The 11944-nt window shown below is 51.6% G+C and overlaps 1 pseudogene; it reads right to left on the bottom strand.

Annotated features, from left to right (window-relative positions):
• Window positions 1-1031: 1031 nt before the first annotated feature.
• Window positions 1032-11499, bottom strand: LOC115656857 (annotated as a pseudogene).
• Between the last annotated feature and the right edge of the window lie 445 nt (window positions 11500-11944).

The raw sequence follows: 11944 nt of genomic DNA, 5'->3' as shown, positions 1-11944 counted from the left end.
GCAGCAGAGCATTTTGAAGCACTCGGGATTACAAGGCAGGCAGTGACAAAACTCCTCACTGGTTTGGATTGCACCCCGGAATTTAGCACATACCTGCTAAGTGTTAGAGGGAAATAAGTCAATGTAATGGAGTTATTGCTTTTTGATTGTATTACTTTCCGCAGCAATCGGGTTTCTGTAAACCATCTAATTTCATATGAGGTTGTAAGACTTTAGCTTCCTGAAGTTTCTTTGTTTTTCCTTAACATTCTTCACAGGCCAGGAAACCACCCCTTTATGACCACAAAATTATATGCCAAATTGTAAAATTGGAATATGAAGATTTCATTTCTAGAACCTGCTCTGAATCTGGCAAAAACTAATCATTAATAATAAAACATTTAAAACACTCTCTCTGAAGATCTCAAAGCCCTTTATAAATATGACTTGAAAGAAACCTCACAGCTCACTTATGAAATAAGGCAATATCATTAGCCTCATTTTACAATAAAGAACAGAGTGATTGTTTTTATTTTACCTAAGATCATGTGGCAGGAATGTGGATAGAAGTCAGGTCTCCCGAATTCGAGGCCTGCTTTCCTTAACTGCAAGATCATGCTTCACCGAAGATTACCTCCTGGCCACTGTTTAGTGGCCCCTATGAAGTGACTTGGTGAGCTCCGTCCATTTCCGAACAGATAAATAACATCTACATCCCCAAAACCAGCTGTAGAATCGGCACTGGTTAGCCCACAGCTGGCAGACTTGGCAGAGAAAACAATGACTGACCCAATTCATTTCCACTAGGGGTTAGCTCTAAAGCCTAATTATGACAATTTAACATCAACATTGTTAAAAAGTCATTGCTGATCAATCATGGGAGAAAGCGGGAAGATCAGGTGATGAAAATCTGCCCCGTTTAACTGTGGGCATCCTCTCATTTGGGGATCACAAGCAGGTGGAGTGTAGGTTGTATTTGGAGCTTGGGAGGAGGGTACTGATGATCCTGGCTCCCCTTCCCTCCTCCCTCAGTCTTACTTCTGTATTTGGGAAAGTTGCACTGACGCTGACCAAGCTCTGCAGCTAACCAGGGAACTCCAGTAGAAAGAACGAAAGAAAGCAGTTGGAGAGGGGAGGATTTTTCCATGGCAAATCTGACACATCTGCTTCCAGACACCTACATCCTTGCTTTTGGCACATATCCAGGGATAGGTGCCTGTCTTCCTGCTAATCGAGATGACAGGTGTGGGTGCCGTGTCTCCCAGGAAAAGCTTAACTGAATAGTAGAAACAATGCAAAGGACACCAATAGGTCATTGTATTTAGCTTGCAGCTTTCATGCAGAAGGATACCGAAGTGCTTTCTTCGGAGAGAGGTTAGCATCCCTGTGTCTAGCACAGCTGAACGGGCTAGACCTGTTATTGTAGGATCGGCACCCAGGCAGGTGAGCAACTGGGACTTTCTGCAACCTCTGGGGGCCCTAACCCTGAGAAGAGCAGGGGGACACCTTGATCCCCTGTGCCACTTAGAACAGCCCCATGGGGTTGTTCTGCCAGCTCGGGATCTCCAAGATCTGCAGCTGCTCCAGCCACGCCTCCTTTCTCCCCAGGGCCAGAAGAGGGGTCGGGGAGAATGGCTAGTCCACCTATTTGTTCCCCCAACACTGAGGGAATCCTCAGGGAGCTGGTGAATAAGTTTGACGGCCCCAAGCGGGTGCCTGGGGCGGCAAGCTGCGGGGGCCAGCCTGCGATCCCCGTGAGGGTGGCAGTCAGGCTGCCTTTGGCAGCGTTTCTGTGTGAGGTCCGAGGGTCCCACCTAATTCGGCGGCTGGTAGGCGAAGGAGCAGGACCGGTGGGCCTCCCTCATGCGCACCTCCCAAAGCAGCCTGACTGCCTTGCTTGGGCTGCAAAATACATAGAGCTGCCCCTGTTACCACCGAAGTGATTGAAGGGGCCACAGTTCAGCGAAGTATGTACAGGGATACTGCAGCCATCCCTGAATGGAAGCCATGCAGGTGAGGAATGCAATAGTGCACACAGCAAAGATTTTAAAAGGAAGCAAGGGCTCTTCCATGGAAACGACAGATGAAGTATTTTAATATTGCTAGCATCCAATATAGTAAATGCGGCAAATTACAGAGCTTTAAAAGATCTCCAGCAAGCTTTGGCCAAGTCCCGGCTCGGAGACGACAATAATATTCTGCCCAATGAAAGGTGAAAAACAAAACCATCGGAGAAACCACTGCCAGCGTGGCTGCTGTTTGTTGCCCATCAGAAAAGCCATAGAGCTGTCTGAGCTATTAAAATATGTTATTAGTATAAAGCAAACACTGTGAAACAAAGGCTACTTGCTGAAAGGGAATTTCTCATGCACTGCTTGTATGGTTCGAAATGAGCTGTAATTCAAAAGCCTAGCAATCTTCCTTCTGTGACTCTGGCACACTTCTCCACATGGTTTCCATGCCCATAGACCAATATAGCTCTCCAGGAAAATGTTCCTCTGTGTATTTTAAATAGGTTTGTCAGTTCAAATCTGTCAACAAAGAGGAGATTCAGATTCAGAGACTTTTGGGATCTCGGGGGCTAGTCCCAAGCAAGATAAAACTAGAATCACCTGATCTGAGCTGTGTCCTCACTCCCACCTGCATGGCATATTTGAACGAGCTTGGACTTTCTCGATGGTGGTGGACAATCATCTTCGGTTGAGTTTCTCAAAGGAAATAACTCTCTTCGGGCTCTAGGCTGAGTACAACTAACAGAGGAGTTTGTAGGAGGTGGGCAGAGTTGTTTTTGATTTGGAATTCTGCCTGATTGTGTGTTTAATGCCTTAAAAGCAAAGTGGCTGGAGTGAAAACTTCTATTTGATCTGCCAGGGCAGCTAGAGCAGTGATGTGCTTGTGTGCAAGAGATCATCTCCCCATCTAAAGATGGGTCCCACCCTACCACTCACCAGTCAAAAAGGGGAGTTTATTTTTTACACGTCTCATAGGGGAAAAAACAAAAGTGGGCTCTGGGGAAGGAAATCTTGCTGAGATCCACCCCACAGTCATCACCAAGGGGGCTGTTATTGGTGAATAAGATAGCAGTACCTTCCCCTAAATGTGAGGATTCCAGGGGCTTGCAGGAGGCCAACGCCATTCAGGTAGAAGACTGAGCCCCTGTACCATATCTGACCCTATGCGAAGTCCCAGGCTAAATGGTAACTTGGCTTCATTAAGACTCTGGTACCATAACCATGGTCTCTGCCTTCAGTGCTCCTGAGATTCCTGAGGAAGGCTAAGTAGAAAAGATGATATAACCCCACTCTGTGTGTCCCCTGGCTGCCCAGTCTCCATCCCATCCCCCTTCCACATCACAGACCACAAAGAGGAGGAGGTGTGGGTCCCTTGCCTGGGGACCCCAGACTTGCCCATAACTCTCTCTTTAAGAACTCTTAGATCCTGAAACTTTTAGTTATAATATTAATAATAAAAAACTGTCTTCCTAGATGAGATCTGCGGTTCAGATGAGAGGATCAAAAATTACAACACCTGGCAGTTGTTTGTTATGTTTTTTAACTATCAGTGAGGCCAGAAACAATGGGCTGGTTTTAGCATGATGTGTGCTGCCTCCATGTCTCCCCTGTAACTGATCTGTGCTCCAGGTCTAAGAAATTATTACAGTATTCCATAACTCCTTAATTTATGGAGAGTTCTCCCTGCCCAGGGTACTGTCTATGTTTGCTTTAAACCGAGTAGCTCTCTCAGCCCTCTTGATTTTAACATGGCATTTTGCAGCCATTCCAGTGCGTTCAACGGTCAGAAACAAACACATGTACTTGATACATTCACACAGCCTCACAAGGAAAGAAGTTACAATGTTACAAAATGGAGCTTGCTAAAGGCTTCTTGAAATGAAGGGCCGATGGCTGCTTGGATTTTCAGCCCCCAGAATAAGTCTGCATGGGATGTGTTTAACACAAGGCAAATTCTTCGTGTAATCCTCACACCCACTACTAAAGGGTCATGTCCCCACCAATACACAGACCAGCTACCGTCCCAGCAGAATGACGTGAGAAGAATCTTAATGTCACTCGTCCAGTCTCCCATTTCATTCCTTCTCTCTGTTCAAGTGCTGCAAATCCATCTCCTCTTCTGTCCAGCTGCAGACCGGAGAGACTGGACTTGGTTAATTATATAATGGGTACCAGGGCTGCAGGCAATGTCTTCACACACACTGTTCAGCAAGATTAGCAAGGAGGGCACTTCGTGGACCCCACTGCTTCTTGCACTGTATGAAAGCTGCAGGCTGGAAAGGGCAACTGATCCCATCTCGCTTCTCCAGGAACATGAACAGAGCTGCCTCAGCCCGGCGCTCTGGTCTGGCAGCCATTATTTAGGTCATTGTTGATAATCATACTGTCGCCTATGTCGCAATAGGTGGCCATTTTCTCCCTCTTTCCAAAAGGGAGAGCTGTTCCTGTCCTCCGGATCCAGGCAGCGGGGCCCCTCCTGTTTGCCACCATGGTGGGGTCCCTGGTATATAAACGTTTGTGCTGGTAATCCAGAGGCGGGAATGTGCGGAGGGTACAGGGGGCCATATCTGGGGGTCCAAATGCTGTTGGAGGCCCCAGATGCTTTCTGGAATTCTGGAGAAAGCAAACGTTAGATAGAGCCGGGAAAAGATGCTGCGCGACCAGAGAGGATCAGTCAGCCAGATACACCTCCCCCCAATCAGCCGCGCCTTAATCTGCCTTTAAGGTACCCGAGTGTAGGAAGAAATGAATCCGTTCAAGGGGCTGGACTGCAGGCCGGTGGCGCTGGACTACCGCTCTACATCACTAGCTCTGGAGCCTATAGCTGTTGTGACTGTATATAGAAAGATTCCTCTCACTACAAGAGCATTTCCAACATCCCAGTGCTCCCTTCACCGCTGCCCAAGCCCATTCTTGGCGATGCACTGACCTCTGGCGAGGCTAGGATTTGGAGCAGCCCGGGCTCCGATGCAGGATAAAGCACATACAGTGCTTGTGGGAATGAAAGGCTTAGATAGGGCCTTAGCTGGCAGCCTGGTTTCGGTTTCCCTGGCCAGTTTGGGTGCTGCCCAGTTAGACTTTAGGAGTGTGATGTTCTGCACTACCCAACACTAACCAGAGACTGAGTGACCAGGGTACGTAGCCTATCGGGCTGTTTCTGGACTCCTCTGCGGACCATCCCCCTACGTCCTCCAGACTCTGTGAACTAAAGAGAACCATCAAGACAACAAAGACGCCATGTAGACTCCACTCATATTCAGGTCAGCAATAACCGTCCCTCCCCCTTTACCCCATGCCCTCTAAGTATTCGGTTCTGGTACCTTTTCAGGGCTGATCGCTGGGTTTTGTAGGCAGCCAGTCCGTACTGGGTGTTTGATCTGTAAAACACAGGAAATATACTACATTAGACACATGGAATTTCCATCTTTCTGGCGCATGGGTTTGCCATAACCCATCACCTCCCCCAAAAAAGTGTTGAGTGCTAATGCTCACAGCGAGGGAATTGAATGAATTCGGTTAGATCCTTTTGGCTATGTGGCTAGGTTGGATTGGTCTGCACTAGATGAACTCTGCCTGCTTCCGGGCAAAACTGAGAAGACCACTGAAGGCCCAGGTTCCATGTGGTTAGGGGGTTGAATTAGCTACACTGCGAAATAGGTGGGAAATGATTGCTAGAGCAAGAGAGTGAGATGCCTTCTAGATATATCTCCTAGGGTTATGTGAAACTGATCACTCGACAGAATCTCCAGCTTTGATTTAAAAAGTCACCCCCAAGAACCCATACACCTGACGCTACCCGAGGATTGAAAAGTGCAAGGCAGAGACAGAGGGCAAATGGCAGGACAATGCTGCCATATTCTCCTTGTTCTGGGGGAGATATATTTACCTTTCCCACTGAAAGCTAAAGCTGTCCACTCCGCATGCAGTTATTGGCCTGCTTTCGGATCTCATTCAGATTACAGTATTTAATTACTGTCCCTGCCAAAGCGCAGGAACAAAAGCTGCTGCTTGCTTGTAGGATTTCTGCGTTTAGAACAACTAACAAAGAGAGCTGTCTTATCTTTTATGTTTCACCAAGTGAGCAACAAGCCGTCTGCTTCCAGAAATCCATTGAAAACCCTCTCTGGCCCGCACTCTGACTCACTTCAGTTGCTCTCTGTAAATATGTTGCCGGTCTAAATAATCTGCCTGTTCTTCTAATCCATCTCCTTCAAAGAATAGGAGGTGATGGAACATCAGATAGAAACATGAACGGAGAAGCAAACAGGGCTTTCAAAGGGGCTCATTTGTATTCTGTTTTCTCGGTCAGACTCCAACTTGGGTTTAGCCAGAGTGATTTTTTAATCTCAGTGTCAGACTCGCTGGATTGTGAAATGGAAGCTGTATTCGATTTGGCTTGCATTAAAAATCCCCAATTATTTCACTATTGTTGCACAGTTTTATTTAATATGCCTGCCTTGTTGTCATTTAGGTCAGACACTGGAAGGCTCCAGTTCCTGCCTTGTCAATGATTTCTCAGGCCAGGGTCAGCGCAAACTGGGTGCAGTTGATCCTGGTCATTGGCCAGGTGTGAGCTCAAAAGCGAGTCCGAATCAGGGAAGCCATTTCTGAAGATTTAGGGGTAAAAACTTAAATGTCTTAGAGGTGGCTGTAACTGAAAAGACAGATTAGTGAGCATTCAAATTCCCTTCCTTGGGAGGCAGCATTAGGGATGAGATCCGGTGAGCTCAGGACATATCTCCCTCCCACTTCCGCCCTCGTTCCAGAAAACAGCCAAGGGAAAGAAGCCAGTGGAGTTACAGTGGCGGGAGTGAGATAGGAATCAGGCCAATGACTGTATTCTGAAAACAATGCGCCTCTGAAGCCAACTAGCCCGTGGTAGTAACCAAAGTAACTGTTCAGACATAACTGAGCCCTCTAGTGTTCTGCTGGCATTTGGTAACACAGGTTTGATAGGAACTTGCTTTGCCCCTTTAGAGAGCCACCCACCAGCTCTCAAAGCGCCCCTCAGACATCCAAGAATTAAGCCTCACTGCACCTCTGTGAGGTAATACTATCTCCATTTTACAGAGGGGAAACTGAGGCACAAAGACACAGGAAATCTCTGACTGAGCCAAAAGTGAAGTCTTCCAGACTTGTCTCCTCCCACACACTAGATCACGCCTCCTTTCTTCTCCCTCTTCCCCGCTACTTCAGTTTTCACACCTTAATACCAACCGCTGTTTGTAAATCTGGATCCTTCTTTCATTACAGATTTTTTTCCTCTTAATATTTGTAAACCTTTTTGTTATTATTTAGTTTCGTTGAGGTGGCTTAGTCTGGTATCTCCCTACACCAGCCTGAGGCTGAGAGGTGTGGAAATCAGCTGTGTGCGGATGTCACTAGAGGGAGTTTGTAACTGACTGGAGGAAAATCGCATTAACATATTAGACAACTGTGTCCAATGATCCAGGGAAAATGTAAAAAGAAAAGCCTGTCCTACAGAATGTCTTCTGCTTATTTTAAAAAAGGATATTTTTTTAAAGTAGAATGTTTGTAAGTGGATTAGGCTTCTCATCCCCATCCATCCCTGGTAATCGCGTTATTGAAAGAGTATTTCATCTAAAAAATTAGAACTATTTCATTAAATACCTAACAAATGTTGACATAAAAAGCTCTTTAAATCTTTTTTTCTCTCCGAGCACAGAGTCTAGGCGTTTGCACCATCTAGTGATCAGTTCACCGAAATGTCAGGCATTTGTCTTCTGCAAAGTGCTCTTCCCCGTCAATGACAATATTTTCGCATTAATTTTAATAGATGCCAGGAGAAAAGTGGTGTCCTTAGGAAATGGGGAAATGGCGAAGTATCTCAGTTAAAAAGGCAAGGAGATGCCTCTGAAAGAACCAAACAAGACACCAGGTCTCAACTGTGAGGACTGAAGAGGCAATACTGCAGCATGACCCCCTTCGCTCTCCTCGGTAGTTGGGCTGGATTTAATCACCGCATGAAACCTCCCCCCCCCCCCCGCCCTCCAACAAAGCCACTTAGGGCAATTTATAAATAAATAAATAAATAAATAAATAAATAAATAAATAAAAACCCGAAAAGGATCGTCACTAGTAGGAAGGCATTGGGTGCGATACTGATGCAGCATCGGGCAAGCGGCTTCCATCTGAATCTGCTTGAGCCGAGGTGTATCTGCCTGAATGTCGTATTGAGACAAAGAGCTGAAAATCCTCATGGGCCAACTAGAGCGCCTGAGTAATTCCTGCCCGCCTGTAATATGTGCTATGGGGAAATATGCAGAACAGAGAGGGAAATTTCAAGAGAGCGTAAACTACTACCGCTTGTTTTGCGCCCGGCTGTCACGTCTGGCTCTCTTGAAGGAAGGCTACAGGGGTTGTGCAGCCTCGATCGGAGGGCTAAGCAAGAGCCCCTCAAAGGGGGACGAGTCATCCTCCTGAGACAGCCCTTGGCTTTCCTGGGCACGTTCCGTATTCAGTCTTAATAGGAGCTGGGGCTCCGCTCTGAGCGCTTCTGCTACTTTCGTGTAATGTTAAAATGAAGCCCTGACTTCCTTCCCAAATCATTAACTGAAACGGGTAAGGAGGTGCTGGAGAATTCCCTGCTGTCTGACGGGTACTAATTCCGACACAGCCACTTGATCAAGAGGGTCGGTAATTATCTTTAAAAGATGTGCCTGAATGAAAGGATTTCTCCCACTCAGATTCTTTTCCAAGGGGGGCGGGGGCTGGAAGAAGAAGAGGGGAAAGCCGGCTAACCCTTGAAGGGGTATTTCATGGCACTCTCTACTCTCCCGGTGCGTCTCCCTGAGCCCCACTGGCTGTACTGCAGCGCAGGGTTACCTGGCTGGCGGCACTGACGGTGTGATTGGCCGCTCCGGGCTTCCTTCCGGCCTGGTAAGTTCTCGGCGGGTTTCCTCGTTGTTCCTCGGGGGACTCGGGCTGTAGGGCTTTAGGAACATGAAGTCGCTCTTAGCGGGACTCCGGGGTCAGGCAGACGTTGTAGCAGTAGCCCGGGGGCCGCTGCCCGCCCCGTCCAGGCAGTTGGTGGGCACTTTGTTGCCCGAGGAAAGCTGGGGCTTGATGTTGGAATTTTTGAAGACGTCGGCTGAGGCCCCGGCCTTCACGCAGCAGCAGGCGGGGAGGGAGCAGCCGTAGCCATGCAGGGAGTGCCGGTCCTTGTGACACTTGATGGCCATGAGGATGATGATGGCCACCAGAAAGGTGAAAGACACGGACCCCAGGGAGACGATGAGGTAGAGGGTGAGCGTGGAGGAGGAGAGCTCGGGGTTCAGGGAAAGCTCGTTGAAATCGGACAGCGTCTCGGGCACGCTCTCCACTACGGACAGCAGTAGGGACACCGAGGCGGAGAGCGGCGGCTGCCCGTTGTCCCGCACCTGGATGACCAAGCGCTGCCTGGTGGCATCTTTGTCCAGGAAGGCTCGGATGGTGCGGAGCTCTCCAGTGTACAGGGCCACGCTGAAGAGGCTGGGGTCAGTAGCCTGCAGGATCTGGTAGGAGAGCCGGGAATTCTGCCCGGAGTCCGCGTCTAGGGCAGACACCTTCCCCACCAGATAGCCGGGGTCGGCCGAGCGGGGCACCACATCTGTGGCAAGCGAGCCATTGCGGGGCACGGGCGAGACGATGACCGGCGCGTTGTCATTCTGGTCCAGGACGAAGACGTTGACGGTGACATTGCTGCTGAGCGGGGGGAAGCCCGCGTCCTGGGCCTGCACCTGCACCTGGAAGTTGCGGATCTGCTCGTAGTCCAGCGAGCGCAGCGCATACATGTGCCCGCTGTCCGAGTTGATGGAGACGTAGGTGGCCACGGGCATGCCCTGGATGTGCCCCTCCGCAATAGAGGTAGGACAGGTAAGCGTTCTGCCGGCAGTCGGGGGTCCAGGGCGCTGACGGCAGATGGAGGCGCCCGGGGCGTTGTTCTCTAGCACATAGACGCTGTAGAGGGCTGCAGAAGCGGGGCGCGTTGTCGTTGATGTCCGACACCTGGACGGTCAGGGTCTTCCCTGGGGTGAGCAGCGCGGGCGAACCCATGTCCCGCGCCGTGATGCTGACATTGTACTCGGGCACGGCCTCGCGGTCCAGCACCGCGGTGGTGACCAGCGTGTAGTAGTTGTGGAAGGCGGCCTGGAGCTGGAAGGGCACGTTGTGGGGGATCTCGCAGCTTACCTCCCCGTTGTCTCCGGAGTCCGCGGTCCAGCACGCTGATCACGGCGATCAACGGTGCCCGGCGGCGCATCTTCCAGCACGGGCGTGGAGACCGAGGTGAGGCTCACCTCCGGCGTGTTGTCATTGACGTCGAGCAGGTGCACCAGCACCCAGGCAGTGCACGGCCACCGCCGAGGGGCCGCCGGTCCTTGGCCTGCACGTAGAGCTCGTGCAGGCGCGCGCCGGCGCTCATAGTCCAGCGGGCCTGCCAGGCGCACCTCCCGCTGCGCGGCTCCACGCTGAAGAGCTGGGCCACCCCGGGCGGCGCGTGGCCGCTGAAGGAGAACTCGATCTCGCCGTTCGTGCCCTCGTCCAGGTCCGTGGCGCGTTGAGCTTGATGACCAGCGTGCCTGGGGGCGCGTCCTCGGGCAGGCTCACCCCGTACGAGGGGCTGGTCGAAGGCCGGCCACGTTGTCGTTGGCGTCCAGCCAACGGTGACTAGGATTCCGGCCGTGCCCGAGCGCTCCGGGAGGCCGCCGTCCAGGGCGGTGAGCAGCATACGGTGGCTGCGCTGCTGCTCGCGGTCCAGGGCTCGCTCCAGCACCAGCTCTGCGAACTTGCTGCCGTCGCTGCGGGTCTGCACCTGGAGGGAGAAGAAGCCGTTGGGGCTGAAGCTCGTAGGTGCGCAGGGAGTTGGTGCCCACGTCTGGGTCTTGCGCGCTCTCCAGCGGGAAGCGGCTCCCGGCAGCGCCGACTCGGTCACCTCCAGCACGTACTCCGGCCAGGGGAAGCTGGGCGCGTTGTCGTTGATGTCCAGCACCTCCACCTCCACGCGGTACAGCGCCAGTGGGCTCTCGATCACCAGCTGAAGGTGCAGCAGGCAGGCCCCGCCGGCCTCGCACACCTCCTCGCGATCGATCTTCTCGTTGACGAAGAGGATCCCGTTCTCCAAGTTCACCTCCAGGTGCTGTTTGGTGCCGGCCCGGGACACTATGCGGAACCGCCGCGTCGACAGCTTGGACACTTCCAGACCGAGGTCCTCGGCGATGTTAGCCACGAAGGCGCCGTGCTCCAGCTCCTCGGGACAGAGTAGCGCAGCTGGCCGGCTGGCCGGCTCCAGGCAAGAAGTCATAGGAGCAACAGCATCTGCCAGCCTCCAAGTCCAGCGGCTGCCCCAGACTCCAGTCCCCATGGCGCAGGGCCCCTGCTCCGGCAGCGCCTCCAGGGATAAGGCTTACCCGAGACCACCCGTGCCACCCAGCAGGAGCTTGCGCTGTCTCCCCGGGCACAAGGCATCGGAGGCGAAGGGTGCGGTGGTTAGCCCGGGCCTGAAAGCGCCGCCGCTGCTGCTGTGCCGCTCCCCCACTTGTGTTTGTCCAACACTTGGACTTCCAACTACTTTCGGGCTCACAGACAGAGCAGCGGAGGGAGGACCCGCCTCGCATTTCAGCACCGCATTGGTGGACAGAGGAGTCGAAAGCTGGAGCTGTAATTACTGCCAGAATGGTTAACCCTTTGCTGACTAGGGCGAGGGGCGGGAGAGAGCGCGATGTGTTAATTCTAATGCCCGGGAGATTGCAATAATTTCCATAGAGGAAAAGGTCATGGTATCTTTCAGCGTGGCACGGAAACTGCCTGACCTGTAGTCGGATTCCGCCCGCAGTGGACTTTATTGGCAAAGAAAAAACCTGTTGAACGGAAAAGAGAACAACTCCAGTAAATCTGATCACACTGCCTCCCTAGGACCCAACCCCCCGTCGGCGGCCCCATTGGACTGGCCTTCG

The sequence above is a fragment of the Gopherus evgoodei genome, chromosome 8, assembly GCF_007399415.2.
Source record: "Gopherus evgoodei ecotype Sinaloan lineage chromosome 8, rGopEvg1_v1.p, whole genome shotgun sequence".
NCBI classification, from domain to species: domain Eukaryota; kingdom Metazoa; phylum Chordata; order Testudines; family Testudinidae; genus Gopherus; species Gopherus evgoodei.
This window is presented reverse-complemented; position numbering and strand designations above follow the sequence as displayed.